We start from the raw sequence: 15180 nt of genomic DNA, 5'->3' as shown, positions 1-15180 counted from the left end.
CCTTGGATGCTGTCTGACCTGCGGCGCTTTTCCAGCAACACATTTTTCAGCTCTGATCGCCAGCATCTGTAGTCCTCACTTTCTCCTAATTTTCAAGATATGTCTATTTATTTCCCCATGTTTTCTATCTTCCATATCGTTCTCACAGTAAACACTGACGCAAAATATTTGTTTAGTATCTCACCCATCTCCTGCGGTTCCACACATAGGTGGCCTTGCCTGTCTTTAAGGGGTCCCATTCTCTCCCTAAATGTCCTTTTGTCCTTAAAGTATCTATAAAATCCTTTGGATTCTCCTTAAGCCTATCCGCTAAAGCTATCGCAGGTTTCCTTTTTGCACTTCTGATTTCCCTCTATTCCCTCTACATCTCAGTACCAAATCTCTAAACAAAAAACAGAAATTGATGGAAAAGCACAGTTAAAGGATTGAATGACCTTTCATCAGAACTAAATAAGGATCTGAGGAAGGGTCACTTGATCCAAAATGTTAACTCTGATTTCTCTCCATTCTCCAGACTTGCTGAGCTTTTCCAGCAAATTCATTTTTTGTATCTGATATACAGCATTCGCAGTTCTTTCAGTTTTTACCAAATCTGCCAGGGTGGAGGGTGTGGCAAAGCCCAGGTCAGGCCTGGCACAGGGTTAGCAAGTCCTAGAAGGAAGTCCCAGGTCAGGCTAGAATGGGGGCAGTGAGTGCCAGAGAAGAATCCCAGGCCAGGCAAGCATGGGGACGGCGAGACCCAGGCCAGGCCGCCATGGGGGTGGCGAGTCCCAGAGACTAGTCCCAGGCCAGGCTGGCATGGAGGCAGTGAGTCCCAGAGACAACGATTCCCAGCATGGAGTAGACATTGGGCCACTTCAAACTGATGCTGGAAGCCTAGTGATGGGAGATAAGGAAATAGCAGGAGAACTTAACAAGTACTTTGCGTCAGTTTTCACAGTGGAAAACGTGAGTAATATCCCAACAATTAAAAGGGAGTCAGGGGGCTGAGTTGAGTATGGTTGCCATTACAAAGGAGATAGTGCTAGAAAAGCTAAAAAGTCTTAAAATTGATAAATCTCCTGGCCCCGATGGGATACATCCTAGAGTTCTGAGAGAGGTGGCTGAGGAAATAGCGGAGGCATTGGTTGAGATCTTTCAAGAGTCACTGGAGTCAGGAAAGGTCCCGGATGATTGGAAGATGGCTGTTGTAACCCCCTTGTTCAAGGAAGGATCAAGACAAAAGATGGAAAATTATAGGCCAATTAGCTTAACCTCAGTTGTCGGTAAAATTCTAGAATCCATCATTAAGGATGAGGTTTCTAAATTCTTAGAAGAGCAGAGTTTGATTAGAACAAGCCAACATGGATTTAGTAAGGGGAGGTCATGCCTGACAAACCTGTTGGAATTCTTTGAAGAGGTGACAAGTAGGTTAGACCAGGGAAACCCAGTGGATGTGGTCTATCTAAACTTTCAAAAGGCCTTTGATAAGGTGCCACACGGGAGACAGCTGAGCAAGGTGAGGGCCCATGGTGTTCGAGGTGAGCTGCTGGGATGGATTGACGATTGGCTGTGTAACAGAAGGCAGAGAGTTGGGATAAAAGGTTCTTTCTCGGAATGGCAGCCGGTGACGAGCGGTGTCCCGCAGGGTTCAGTGTTGGGGCCACAGCTATTCGCATTATATATTAATGATTTGGATGAGGGGACTGGGGGCATTCTAGCGAAGTTTGCAGATGATACGAAGTTAGGTGGACAGGCAGGTAGTACTGAGGAAGTGGGAAGGCTTCAGAAGGATCCAGACAGTTTGGGAGAGTGGTCCAGGAAATGGCTGATGGAATTCAACGTGAGCAAGTGCGAGGTCTTGCACTTTGGCGAAAAGAATAAAAGCATAGACTACTTTCTAAATGGTGAGAAAATTAGTAAAGCCAAAGTACAAAGGGATCTGGGAGTGCTAGTCAAAGATTCTCTAAAGGTAAACATGCAGGTTGAGTCCGTGATTAAGAAAGCAAATGCAATGTTGTCACTTATCTCAAGAGGGTTGGAATATAAAAGCAGAGATGTGCTACTGAGACTTTATAAAGCTCTGGTTAGGCCACATTTGGAGTAATGTGTCCAGTTTTGGTCCCCACACCTCAGGAAGGACATACTGGCACTGAACGTGTCCAGCAGAGATTCACACAGATGATCCCTGGAATTGTAGGTCTAACATATGAGGAACGGCTGAGGATCTTGGGATTGTATTCATTGGAGTTTAGAAGAATAAGGGGAGACTTAATAGAGACGTACAAGATAATACATGGCTTGGAAAGGGTGGACGCTAGGAAATTGTTTCCATTAGGCGAGGACACTAGGACCTGTGGACACAGCCTTAGAATTAGAGGGGGTCAATTCAGAACAGAAATGCAGAGACATTTCTTCACCCAGAGGGTGGTGGACCTGTGGAATTCGTTGCAGCAGAGTGCAGTGGAGGCCGGGGCGCTAAATGTCTTCAAGGCCGAGATTGATAGATTCTTGTTGTCTCGAGGAATTAAGGGCTACGGGGAGAACTCTGGTAAGTGGAGTTGAAATGCCCATCAGCCATGATTGAATGGCAAAGTGGACTCGATGGGCTGAATGGCCTTACTTCCACTCCTATGTCTTATGGTCTCATGGAGGGTTGCGCAATAACGGCAAGTCCCAGAAGCTAGTCCCAGTGCAGAGGCTGACACGGGAGCAGCGAGTCTCAGTGCAGAGGCTGACGTAAGTGCAGCAAGTCCCAGTGCAGCGGCTGACATAGGAGCAGCAAGTCCCAGAGGCGAGTTCCAATCCAGAGGCTGGCACATGAGCAGCAAGTCCCAGAGGTGAGTCCCAGTGAGGCTGGCATAGGAGCAGCGAGTCCCAGAGACCAGTCCCAGTACAGAGGCTGGTGTGTGAGCAGTCAGTCCCAGTGCAGAGGCTGGCATGGGAGCAATGAATCCCACAGGCTAGTCCCAGTGCAGAGGCTAGCACGTGAACAGCGAGTCCCTGATGTGTGTCCCAGTGCAAAGGCAGACATAGGAGCAGTTAGTCCCAGAGGTGTGTCCCAGTGCAGAGGCTGGCACAGGAGCAGCGAGTCCCAGAGCAGAGTCCCAGTGCAGAGGCTGACGCAGGAGCAGCGAGTCCCAATCCAGAGGCTGGCACGTGAGCAGCAAGTCCCAGAGGTGAGTCCCAGTGAGGCTGGCGTAGGAGCAGCGAGTCCCAGAGGCTAGTCCTAGTGCAGAGGCTGGTGTGTGAGCAGCGGGTCCCAGTGCAGAGGCTGATGTAGGAGCAGTCAGTCCCAGTGCAGAGGCTGGCACGGGAGCAGTGGGTCTCACAGGCTAGTCCCATTGCAGAGTCTGATGCGGGAGCAACGAGTCCCAGAGGTTGGTCCCAACACAGAGGTTGACGTAAGAGCAGTTAGTCGCAAAGGTGTGTCCCAGTGCAGAGGCTGGCACAGGAGCAGCGAGTCCCAGAGGTGACTCCCAGTGCAAAGGCTGGCATGGGAGCAGGTCCCAGAGGTGAGTCCCAGTGCAGAGGCTGGCATGGGAGCAGCGAGTCCCAAAGGCTAGTCCCAGTGCAGAGGCTGGCACCGGAGCAGCGAGTCCCAGAGCAGAGTCCCATTGCAAAGGCTGGCACGGGAGCGGTGAGTCCCAGTGCAGAGGCTGGTGTGTGAGCAGCGAGTCCCAGAGGCGAGTCCCAGTGCAGAGGCTGATGTAGGAGCAGCGAGTCCCAGTGCAGAGGCTGACGTAGGAGCAGTGAATCCCAGAGATGGGTCCCAGTGCAGAGGCTGACGTAAGAGCGGCGAGTCCCAGTGCAGCTGCTGACATAGGAGCAGCGGGTCCCAGAGCCGAGTCCCAGTGCAGAGGCACGTATGTGAGCAGCAAGTCCCAGAGACGAGTTCCAATCCAGAGGCTGGCACGGGAGCAGCAAGTCCCAGAGGCGAGTCCCAGTGCAGCAGCTGACATAGGAGCAGCGGGTCCCAGAGACTAGTCCCAGTACAGAGGCTGGCACATGAGCAGCCAGTCCCAGTGCAGAGGCTGATGTAGGAGCAGTCAGTCCCAGTGCAGAGGCTGGCATGGGAGCAATGATCCCACAGGCTAGTCCCAATGCAGAGGCTAGCATGTAAACAGTGAGTCCCAGAGGTGTGTCCCAGTGCAGAGGCTGGCACAAGAGCAGCGAGTCCCAGAGCAGAGTCCCAGTGCAGAGTCTGACATGGAAGCAGCGAGTCCCAGAGGTGAGTAACTGTGCAGAGGCTGACGCAGGAGTAGCGAGTCCCAGTGCAGAGGTTGACATAGGAGCAGCGAGTCCCAGAGGTGAGTCGCAGTGCGAAGGTTGACGGAGGGACAGCGAGTCCCAGAGGTGAGTCCCAGTGCAGAGGCTGGCATAGGAGCAGCGAGTCCCAGAGGTGAGTCGCAGTGCGAAGGTTGACGGAGGGACAGCGAGTCCCAGAGGTGAGTCCCAGTGCAGAGGCTGGCATAGGAGCAGCGAGTCCCAGAGGTGAGTCGCAGTGCGGAGATTGACGGAGGGACAGCGAGTCCCAATGCAGAGGTTGACGTAGGACCACGAGTCCCAGAGGCTACTCCCAGTGCAGAGGTTGGTGTGTGAGCAGCAAGTCCCATAGGTGAGTCCCAGTGCAGAGGCTGACCTGGGAGTAGCGAGTCCCAGAGGTGTGTCCAGTGCAGAGGGTGATATAGGAGCAGCGAGTCCCAGAGGTGAGTCCCAGTGCAGAGGCTGGTGTGTGTGCAGCGAGTCCCAGAGGCTAGTCCCAGTGCAGAGGCTGACGTAGGGGCAGTGAGCCCCAGTGCAGAGGCTGGCACGGGAGCAACGAGTCACAAAGGTGAGCCCCAGTGCAGAGGCTGGCATGGCAGCAGTGGGTCCCAGTGCAGAGGCTGGTATATGAGCAGCGAGTCCCAGATACAAGTCCCAGTGCAGAAGCTATCTTGGGAACGGGAAGTCTCAGAGGTGAGTCCCAGTGCAGAGGCTGACATAGGAACAGCGAGTCCCAGAGACGTGTCCCAGTGCAGAGGCTGGCACGGGTGCAGCAAGTCCCAGAGACGTGTCCCAGTGCAGATGCTGACATAGGAACAGCAAGTCCCAGAGACGTGTCCCAGTGCAGAGGCTGGCATGGGAGCAGCGAGTCCCAGAGGTGAGTCCCAGTGCAGAGGCTGGCATAGGAGCAGCGAGTCCCAGAGGTGAGTCGCAGTGCGGAGATTGACGGAGGGACAGCGAGTCCCAATGCAGAGGTTGACGTAGGACCAGAGAGTCCCAGAGGCTACTCCCAGTGCAGACACTGGTGTGTGTCCCAGAGGTGAGTCCCAGTGAGGAGGTTGACACAGGAGCAGCGAGTCCCAGAGGTGAGACCCAGTGCAGAGGCTGGCACGGGAGCAGCGAGTCCCAGAGGTGAGTCCCAGTGCAGAGGCTGGCACAGGAGCAGGTCCCAGAGGTGACTCCCAGTGCACAGGCTGGCACGGGAGCAGCGAGTCCCAGAGGCGGGTCCCAGCGTAGAGGCTGATGTAGGAGCAGTGGGTCCCAGTGCAGAGGCTGGCATGTGAGCAACGAGTCCCACAGGTGAGTCCCAGTGCAGAGGCTGGCACAGGAGCAGCGCGTCCCAGAGGTGAGTCCCAGTGCAGAGGCTGGCAAGGGAGCAGCGAGTCCCAGAGGCTAGTCCCATTGCAGAGGCTGGTGTATGAGCAGTGAGTCCCAGAGGCTAGTCCCAGTGCAGAAGCTGTCGTGGGAGCAGCGAGTCCCAGAGGTGAGTCCCAGTGCGGAGGTTGACGTAGGGACAGCGAGTCCCAGAGGTGTCCCAGTGCAGAGGCTGGCACGGGAGCATCGAGTCCCAATGCAGAGGTTGACGTAGGAGCAGCGAGTCCCAGAGGCTACTCCCAGTGCAGAGGCTGGTGTGTGAGCAGCAAGTCCCAAAGCTGAGTCCCAGTGCAGAGGCTGGCACAGGAGCAGCGAGTCCCAGAGGGGAGTCCCAGTGCAAAGGTTGACATGGGAGTAGCGAGTCCCAGAGGCGAGTCCCAGTACAGAGGCTGGCACGGGAGCAGCGAGTCCCAGAGGTGAGTCCCAGTGCGGAGGTTGATGTAGAAGCAGCGAGTTCCAGAGGTGAGTCCCATTGCAGAGCCTGACGTAGGAGCAGTGAGTGCCAGAGGCGACTCCCAGTGCAGAGGCTGACGTAGGAGCAGCAAGTCCCAGTGCAGAGGCTTGTGTGTGAGCAGCGAGTCCCAGAGGTGTGTCCCAGTTCAGAGGTTGACAGGGGAGCAGCGGGTCCCAGAGTAGGGTCCCAGTGCAGAGGCTGACATAGGAGCAGCCAGTCCCAGTGCAGAGGCTTGTGTGTGAGCAGCAAGTCCCAGAGGTGTGTCCCAGTTCAGAGGTTGACAGGGGAGCAGCGGGTCCCAGAGTAGGGTCCCAGTGCAGAGGCTGACATAGGAGCAGCCAGTCCCAGAGGTAAGTCCCAGTGCAGAGGCTGGTGTGAGCAGCCAGTCCCAGAGGCTAGTCCCTGTGCGGTGGTTGACACGGGATATCCAAAGCTTTCAGACTGGTCTTGATATCATTTGGAATTATGTCCCACCTGGCTGACCTGATTACAATCATGACATCCCTCCCCCTCTGAGTCAAAGAACATAGGCCAGTTTTTATTTCTCTTGGTGAGCCTCCTGGGATGTTTTAGCATCGGGCCATGGTCCTCTGACTCGGTGAATGATATGGCTAAAATGTAAAACAGAGGAGCTCGCCACTTGCGCCAGGGGTGACAGTAGAATTTCACACTCTTCTAAGGCATCGAGGCAGCTACATTCAGCATGCCCATCTCTGATCCTGAAGAGCCAACATCCGGCTGCCTTTCCGACTGTTCCAAAGGGCAGAGCACGTGTTGCACCTGCATTGTTTGTGAACTTGGATCTTTCATATCGTCCATATGCTTGTTCAGGACTGTTACACTACACAAGTGTTGTATGTTATTAGTCCTGACCTTGTGTCAACCATGCCTCTTATCCATTTGTCTCCTGTATAAAACTGTGTCGCTTGCTTAGCAGAGTATTGTGTCCAACATTGGCGTGCCTCACCCACCATGCCCCAAAAGACCAGGAAGATCAGACTTCACCTGGTTCAGAGTCTTCTACCCATTTGCTAGTCTGCTGGTGCTACCTTTATAACTGCATGAGGAGTAGTCCTACAATCAAATAGGAACCAGGTCAGTTAGATCTCGTGAGGCTGTAGGTTTTTCTTCAAGCCTGCCTTCAAAGTTTGGACTGCGCGTAGATAGGGTTGATTGGCACGGGTGATCCAGAGATGTTCTCTGAAGCGCTCATACCAATCAACCCCACTGCCCCGTGGCCAAAATTTCAATTCCCCCCCCCCCCGACTCTGCTGAGGACATGCAGGGCCTGGGCCTCCTCCATAACCACTCCCTTACCACCCAATGCCTGGAGGAAGAATGCGTCATCTTCCGCCTCGGAACACTTCAACCCCAGAGCATCAACGTGGACTTCACCAGTTTCCTCATTTCCCCTCCCCCCACCTTACCCCAGTTCCAACCTTCCAGCTCAGCACTGTCCTCATGACCTGTCCTACCTGCTAACCTCCCTTCCCACCCATACGCTCCACCCTCCTCTCTGGTGGCTCAGTGGTTAGCACTGCTGTCTCACAACACCAGGGTCCCAGGTTCAATTCTAGTCTTGAGCGACAGTCTGTGTGGAGTTTGTACATTCTCCCTGTGCCTGTGCAGGTTTCCTCTGGGTGCTCCGATTTCCTCCCACAGTCCAAAGATGTGCCGGTCAGGTGAATTGGCCATGCTATATTGCCCATAGTGCTAGGTGCATTAGTCAGAGGGAAATCGGTCAGAGTTGGTTACTCTTCGGAGGGTTGGTGTGGACTTGTTGGGCCGAAGGGCCTGTTTCCACACTGTAGGGAATATAATCTAATCTATCACCTCTACCCCCACCTCCATCCATCTATTACAGTCTCAGCTACCTTCTCCCCAGCCCCACGTCCCTCCCATTTATCTCTCCATGCCCGAAGCTCCCACCCTCATTCCTGTTGCCCAAAACGTCATTTCTCCCGCTCCTTGAATGCTGCCTGACCTGCAGTGCTTTTCCAACACTAGTCTAATCTTGACTCTGATCTCCAGAATCTGTGGTACCCACCTTTGCTTAGTTGAAATACGACCGGAGTCCAATGTTTACCTGTCTATTCCCAGAAATGGGGGGGGGGGGGGGGGAAAAGAGGTGCTACTAATGATAACTTTTTATTCTGTTGGCACTCAGACACTAGCCCCATTAAAGCAGCTATGTCCATATCCAGGCCTGGCCATCAGACATAACCTCACACCACTGTCTTCATTTTGGAGATCCCTGCAGTTGTCTGCTGGAGTTCAGCAATTGGTGACCTTTGCTAAGGACAATCACTCTTGTCCCCCAGAGCAATATGCTGTCCTCTCCTGTGATCTGGTTTCTCTGGGTCCAAGAGGGTTTCAATTCTATTTGTGATGGCCATTTGGTTTCCCTTATCACCACCAGTTGGCTCAGTTTTGAAAGGACTGGATCCTTCTGTAATCATCTATCAGCCCAAGAAAGGGCCTAAGCTTCAGTACCGATGAGGGAGCTGTGGTACCTTTGATCGCTCTCATTTTTCTTCCAATGGGTATAACCCAGTCTTGTTGACTCTGTCGCCCAAGTAGGTCACTTGGGGTGTCTGGAACAAACATTTTCCCCTTCTTAGGCGCATACCTGCCTGGGAAAAACACCGTAGTATTATATCCATGTTCTGAGAGTTCCTCATCACTTTTCCTGTTATTAGAACGTCAGCTAGGTCAACGACGACCTTAGGTAGGCCTTACAAAATCTTCTCCATCATCTGCTGAAAAACTGCACAGGCTGACGATACCCCAAATGGCAGGCTCACACATTTGTACAAGCCTTTATGGATATTAATTGTAGCATACATCTCAGGGACTTCTAAATGCAATTGTATGTAAGCATGGTTCACATCAAGCTTTGTGAAGGACAACCCTTGCCAGTTTACATATAATTCTTCTATCCAACAGATTGAGTATTTATCCAGCAGTTGACCGTTTGTTTAAAATCCTCACAAAGGCAAATGGACCCATTGGGCTTCAAAACTGGAACAGCTGGTGCTGCCCATTCCGCAAACTGGATTGGTTTGATGATTCCTTCGCTTTCCGCTTTCTGATGTCTGCTCTACTTTTGCCCAGAAAACAAATGGCACTGGACAGGCCTTGCAGAATCAGAGTTGCTTCCTAGTCAACATGTAAGGTGGCCTTGGCTCCTCTGCTAGTCCCTACACTTTCCTGGATGACTTCCAGGTATTAAATTAGGACTTCACTCAGGCAGCTATTTAGAGTTGAAAAATATTGCACCAATCCAGGTGACTCTCAACCAATTTCACCCCCCCCCAAGCTTGGGCCATAGCTTTTTAACTATGGTTAACTGAACCAACACTTTTCAGAAGAGACCAGAACCAAAGTTGTAAAGGAACTCTAAAGGATCCCCAGTATAAGTTCTCAGTCTAGCCGAGATCTTGTGCAAAGTTAAGCGTTGCAGTCCAGAGCAAATTATATTAAAGACTAGCTCAACGATTCCTGATATGGCCACACTTGTATCAACCTACATTAAAACGAGTGACCATTTAACCAGACATTTATTTTGATTGGTTCTGATTCGGATGTTGCTAATTTATCTATTCCAAACCAGATAGAAGTGAATTTGCCAGGGAGTGGACTCTCCTGGATACCGGTTCATGAGTTCTCTTATTCAATTTAGGTTGAGTTGGAATCTTTAGCAACTACGATGGCTTGCCAGCCAGTACCCTGAAGAAAACTTTAAGGAAGGTTTGGCAGAGGTTGGCTTTGCTTTGGGGTTTTGTGTGGGCTGACCTAGAGTCCCTCTGTTCAGGAGATGTTCTGTGTGAGGCAATGCAGTTGCCTTCATTCAAGTGGTGTTCCCCAAGTTCAGTCAGACTGGAGAAGGTGTCAACTTCCATCAGAATACTCTGCAACTCACATGGTCTACTAGCCACATTTTCCAATGATAAAGCCAGTTGTAGCATCTGTTTGAAGTCCAGTCAGGGCTTCAGCTATTGGAGTTTTTTCACAGTTACATTATTAGTCCCATATACAAAATGTTCTCTAAGCATCTCATTAGGGGCTAAACCAAAGTCACAGGTTTCTGCCTTAATCTAGGCAAAAATCATGATACAGATTTCCCTGGTTCTCAAATTACTAATTACAAACGATAGCATTTCACAATTAGAGGAGGCTTGAGATTGTAATATTCCTTAAGTAAATTTGTCAGTTTTTCAAAGGTTTTAGTACCCAGTGCCTCAGCAAAAGTTAGGCTCCGAATAAAGAAAATGTTGCATCTCCACAAGCTGTAGGAGAATTACTTGTTGCTTTTCATTTGCCATAATCTCATTTGCCTGAAAAAAAAGCAGCATTCTTTCCACATTCTGGCAGCAGGGTAAGGTGAGTCAATCTTTCCAAAAAAAAAGCACGGTCCAATAAATGCTTATCCTAACGGAAAGATGACTGTTACAAACAAGCTTCCTCAGGAATATGCTTTACTCTCATCGCCACTGAAATAACTCCACAGTATCATGTCAGCAAGTCACCTTTTATTTACACATGAACAGTTCTTGACTTTAGTACTGCCTCAGTGAGAGTATCTCTGGTACTCCCCATTTTATCTGTCAGCCAGGACTCCTAAATTGGAGCAGATTAACAGCCTCAGTCAAGGAACTCATATTCTATTATGTCCAGCTGGTGAACCTCATTACAATCACTACATTTCAATGTCTAGGGTCCAATGGACTCCATCTTTTGCCCACCAGACTGACAGTGACTCCGCTCACCCTAGATGTTGTCACAGCCATTTAAAGTTGCAGTTAGTGTCTGGTGTATGGCAAGTGATGACAAGGAATGCAGTTTGCAGTAGACACCACCAACATCAGGCTCACCCAGATTGCCAGGTACTGCCCACCCTACCAAAATCTCTATATCACTTTTACCTTGGACTACTCAAAACAGCTCACTTCCACTCTCACTCCACGTGGAGACCCAGGACATTGAATTTCACTTCCAACTGTTCTCTCTGCTCCACCATAATGATGCCCACCCTGGTCCTCTACACATCCCCTGTGGAGGTGATGGCAGTGCTCACTGCCACAAACCCTCCATCCCTTTTCTCAGTGATGCCCTACTGCCGATATAGACCCCAAATGCATCCCCACTTGGACAGACCTCCAGGACTGTATCGACACAGCCTTCAGACTTTGATATGTAGCCCCTAGACGTAACTGATCAAACTCCTGATTGCCATGTCTGCAGCTCCCCAACTGACAACCCATAATACCCCTGACTGCTGATGCTGTACTTACAGGCTGCCCAGTCCCCAAATGGTTGTCTGGCACATCCTCTGGCCATGAGCGGCCCAAGTAGATCGCTGACCATATGTGTGCAGGGCGTGCCCGTGACTGACTGCGCTGGAAGCCCTTGGCAGACAATAGCCCATCTTTGATTGGATGAAGATTTGCCCCACCACCATCATTTTCTAATACGGCTGATTAGTTGAATGTAGTGAACTTGCCATACGTGCCATTAATCGACACATGCTGTAGGTCAGTGACTTCTAAACTTTTTAAGCTCAAGATCACTTTTTGAATTTAATTGCAATCCTGGATTTACCTGAAGGAAATGTAGAATGAATGTATTTAGTTTAATAATACAGAAATCTAAAACCAAGTATATATAATGCTGGCTCTGGACAAGGGTCACAGGTCTCGAAACATGAAACTGTTTTTTCTCCAGAGATGCTGCCAGACCTGCTGAGTTTCTCCATCAATTTTAGTTTTTGTTCACATATAATTATTCATTTGTCCTCGCCCTACCAAATCCAAATGACAACTGACTGCACACAACTGACACCTCAGTGGGTAATTTCTCTCTTTATGGGTCTTCAACTTAGTCCAACTTTCAGCTCAATGACATTTTGTGTAATAATTATCTTCATTAAACTCCAATGTTTTGTATGTCAAACACCTAATTGAATTTGTAGCTAATGCACCAATGTCTACTTGAAGGAATGGGCTTGAGACAAACATGATAATTTATTCCATCACATCTAATTACTAAGAATCATCTGATGAAATACTGTACTAACTTCCTCAGTGCGTACACAAGGTTTTTAGGAGGTGGAACTATATTTTGTTACCTTCGATTGTTTTCTAATATTTTCTCCAGATTTAGGAAGTATACAGGACTTTCTTTTAAACTGGAAGGTTCACAGACCTAGTTTCAATTTGAATGTATTTACAGTACCGATCATAAGTCTCTGTCCTTTCCCTGCATTTCACAGTTGAGCCCATTAAGTTTTGACATCATAGCTGTCTGAGGTCACAAGTTGTGCAACACACGTTTACAAGTTGTGCAGCACACTCCATAGCTTATTCATTGATTTAAGAAAAGTGACAATTTCAGGCATTAGAGCTAAAGAAATCATGCAGAACCTTCCTTTGACCTAACCATCCGCATAGAGAATTACTTAACTATGGGCAGCAATGTCTTCATCAGTACTGAAGGGCTCTTGCTTGAAACAAGTTTACAACGTCAATAACAACTTTCCTTACATGAAAAATGTCCATAAATGACTTGTTTATTCTTGCTGGTGAATTATATAGTGGCGCTTGCCAAAGAGAGGAAACCAATCATTTTTGTAAAATGCAAAAAGGCCAAGCACGGACCATCAGTTGAGATGGAAACTAGTTTCTTGATCAAATGATTTTCTCAAGCATATAACTTCTGAATTCATTTTAGATATCCTCACTTCTTGTCATTTTTTAAGGGGCAAAAAGGTGACAAGATCCTCTTTAGCTGCTTTGTCCTTAATGATGAGACTACTGTGCTCATCATAGAGATGGACTTCAGTAGAGAAACGCATTCACAGTCCTCGGGTCCTGGTGTAGAGTCTCATAGTCATAGAGATCTACAGCACAGAAGAAAGGCCCTTCAGCCATCAAATCCACACCTGTCTAAACCTTCTAATCCCATTTCCCATGGCCCATAGCCTTGTATGTCTTAACATCTCAGGTGCATTCTAAATACAGAGGAACCTCGAATATCCGAACTAGATGGGTGGGCACTACTTCGTTGAGATAATTAATTATTCGGTTCATTGATTCAATGCCTTTCCTCTGGGGCTCGGAGATTTCTGTTCAGGAGACAAGGTAACAGCTCACGGCACACAAGCCCCGCCCCCGCCCAGTCCAACACTGCTCCCCACACCTGCCTTCAACCCTGTCCAAAACTGCCCCCCCACCGCCTCCCCCACCCTAGTCCAACACCAGCTATTGATCAGCCCATCTGACCAGCCCCTCTATATCCTCCTGTAAGCTAAGGTTATCCTCCTCACATTTCCCACTCCACCAATTTTTGTATCATCTGTGAACTTACTGATCAATCCTTCTACATTCAAGACGAAAGCATTTATATAACCCATAACCAGCAAGGGCCCCAACTGACCAGTGTGGAACCCCATTGGACACAGACTTCCAGTCAGAAAAAAACTCAACAACAACCCCTGCTTCCTGGTCATTCAGCCCACTGTGGATCCAATTTGCCAATGTGCAGTTGCTGAAAGAAATCTGCAGACAAGATTCCAAAGTCCTTGCTTCTTTAATTATTTTACCATCTCTGAATGATTTCTTACATTTTGCCAGAAGATTGCAAAGTCATGCTTCAGTGCAGGTTTAATCTTTGCTGCTGATTCAGAAAAAGATGACTTTCAAAATGGCTGTCAGTTCATCAATTTTTTTCCCCCAAAACCTGCTGTTCAAGGGAAAATATCCTTGAATTTACTGTGCATTGTTGTATGGTGTCAATTCTAATACTACTTTTTAACTTATCATTGTGATACAGAAGGCAAACACTCTTATCTCTTACAGTTGTGGTCACAAATTAATTTTCCCATTCTATGTGGATGTTGCTCATCTTTGGTTTCTTTTCAGATGGTCCAAGTTCATCACTCATTATTATTACTTCACCTTGTAGTTTGCAACATACTCTACCACCAATAGCACTGCAAGGTAGGCCTCTGGATCCACACCTCTGGAACGTTCAGAATGTTGCTGCCTGCTTTCAAGTGTTAGGACAGGACATCATTCTGTGGTCGCGATTTGTTTCTCAGGCCCCCGGTCAGCTTGCGGAGCACAGATATTGGAAGTGGGGTGCAGCAGCATTCTCCAATATTTTTCATTGTCCTGCACAGACCAATAGATAAGCAGCTGAAGGGAAAAACAAACTGCAGGTCGACAGAGAGCGGGCAGAGCAGCAAAACAAGCTGAGCTGCTGTTGCAGAGAATCCACACAGCTGTGATGTTTGAATTGCCTCCTATGTTTCTAGGGCCCTAATTTCTCTGGAATTTGGCAAAAAATGAAGAATAATCTCATTAAAACAAACAAAATTCTTACAGGGAGCAACAAGGTAGATGCATGAAGGGTGGTTCCTCTGGCCACAGGGGTCTAGAACTAATAAGGACCTCATCATAGAATAAGGAACTGATATGCGCAGGAATTCCTTCACTAAGATGCTGGTGAATCTTTGGAATTTTCAGCCCTACCCATAAAGGGGTATGGAGGCTCAGTAGTTTGAGTACTTTCAAGATTGGGATTGCCAAATTTCTACATATTCAAGCATCAAGGATTATTGCAGGAGACTGAGGGAGAAGATCAGCCATGATCTTACTGCAGTGAGCCTTCAGGCCTGAATGGCCTATGTCTGCTCCTTTTCTTACATCCTTACGTGAACACATGTCTCTTTAGTCAAGAGGTAAGTTAGCTCGAGATAGGAAGTAAAGTGGAATCTTTGACACTTGCTCAGAGGAGCAAATGAGTGACGTGTCAGGAGGCAGCCACACTCGGGCTGAATTTGAATATGTCACATGGATCATCTGTGCTGGGGATGTTCTGTGATCCCAAGTCTCCCCAATCCCCCATTCCTCAATCTCCCATTACCCATCTAGTGGGCTCGAGCCTCTCTCATGTTTAATAATCCACTTGAACATTCTTTAGAGCAAACGTTGAGTCAAAAGAAACCTTCTAACTTTGCTCTCTCTGTTATACCTTCCTATCTCCTTTATAGAGAATGTAAATTGTTTTTGTGAACTGTGTGTTTTGTGTTTTTTTTCTTGTCTATT

At 48.9% G+C, this 15180-nt stretch overlaps 1 protein-coding gene across 2 annotated transcripts in view; it reads right to left on the bottom strand.

The window, feature by feature from the left end:
* cdk19 (cyclin dependent kinase 19) overlaps window positions 1-15180 on the bottom strand; it is a 170821-nt gene that overhangs the window by 104281 nt on the left and 51360 nt on the right. The window lies entirely within an intron of this gene.

Source organism: Hemiscyllium ocellatum, chromosome 3 (assembly GCF_020745735.1).
Source record: "Hemiscyllium ocellatum isolate sHemOce1 chromosome 3, sHemOce1.pat.X.cur, whole genome shotgun sequence".
Taxonomy (NCBI): domain Eukaryota; kingdom Metazoa; phylum Chordata; class Chondrichthyes; order Orectolobiformes; family Hemiscylliidae; genus Hemiscyllium; species Hemiscyllium ocellatum.
The sequence above is the reverse complement of the archived record's forward strand: the minus strand, read 5'-3'. Positions and strand labels throughout refer to the sequence as shown.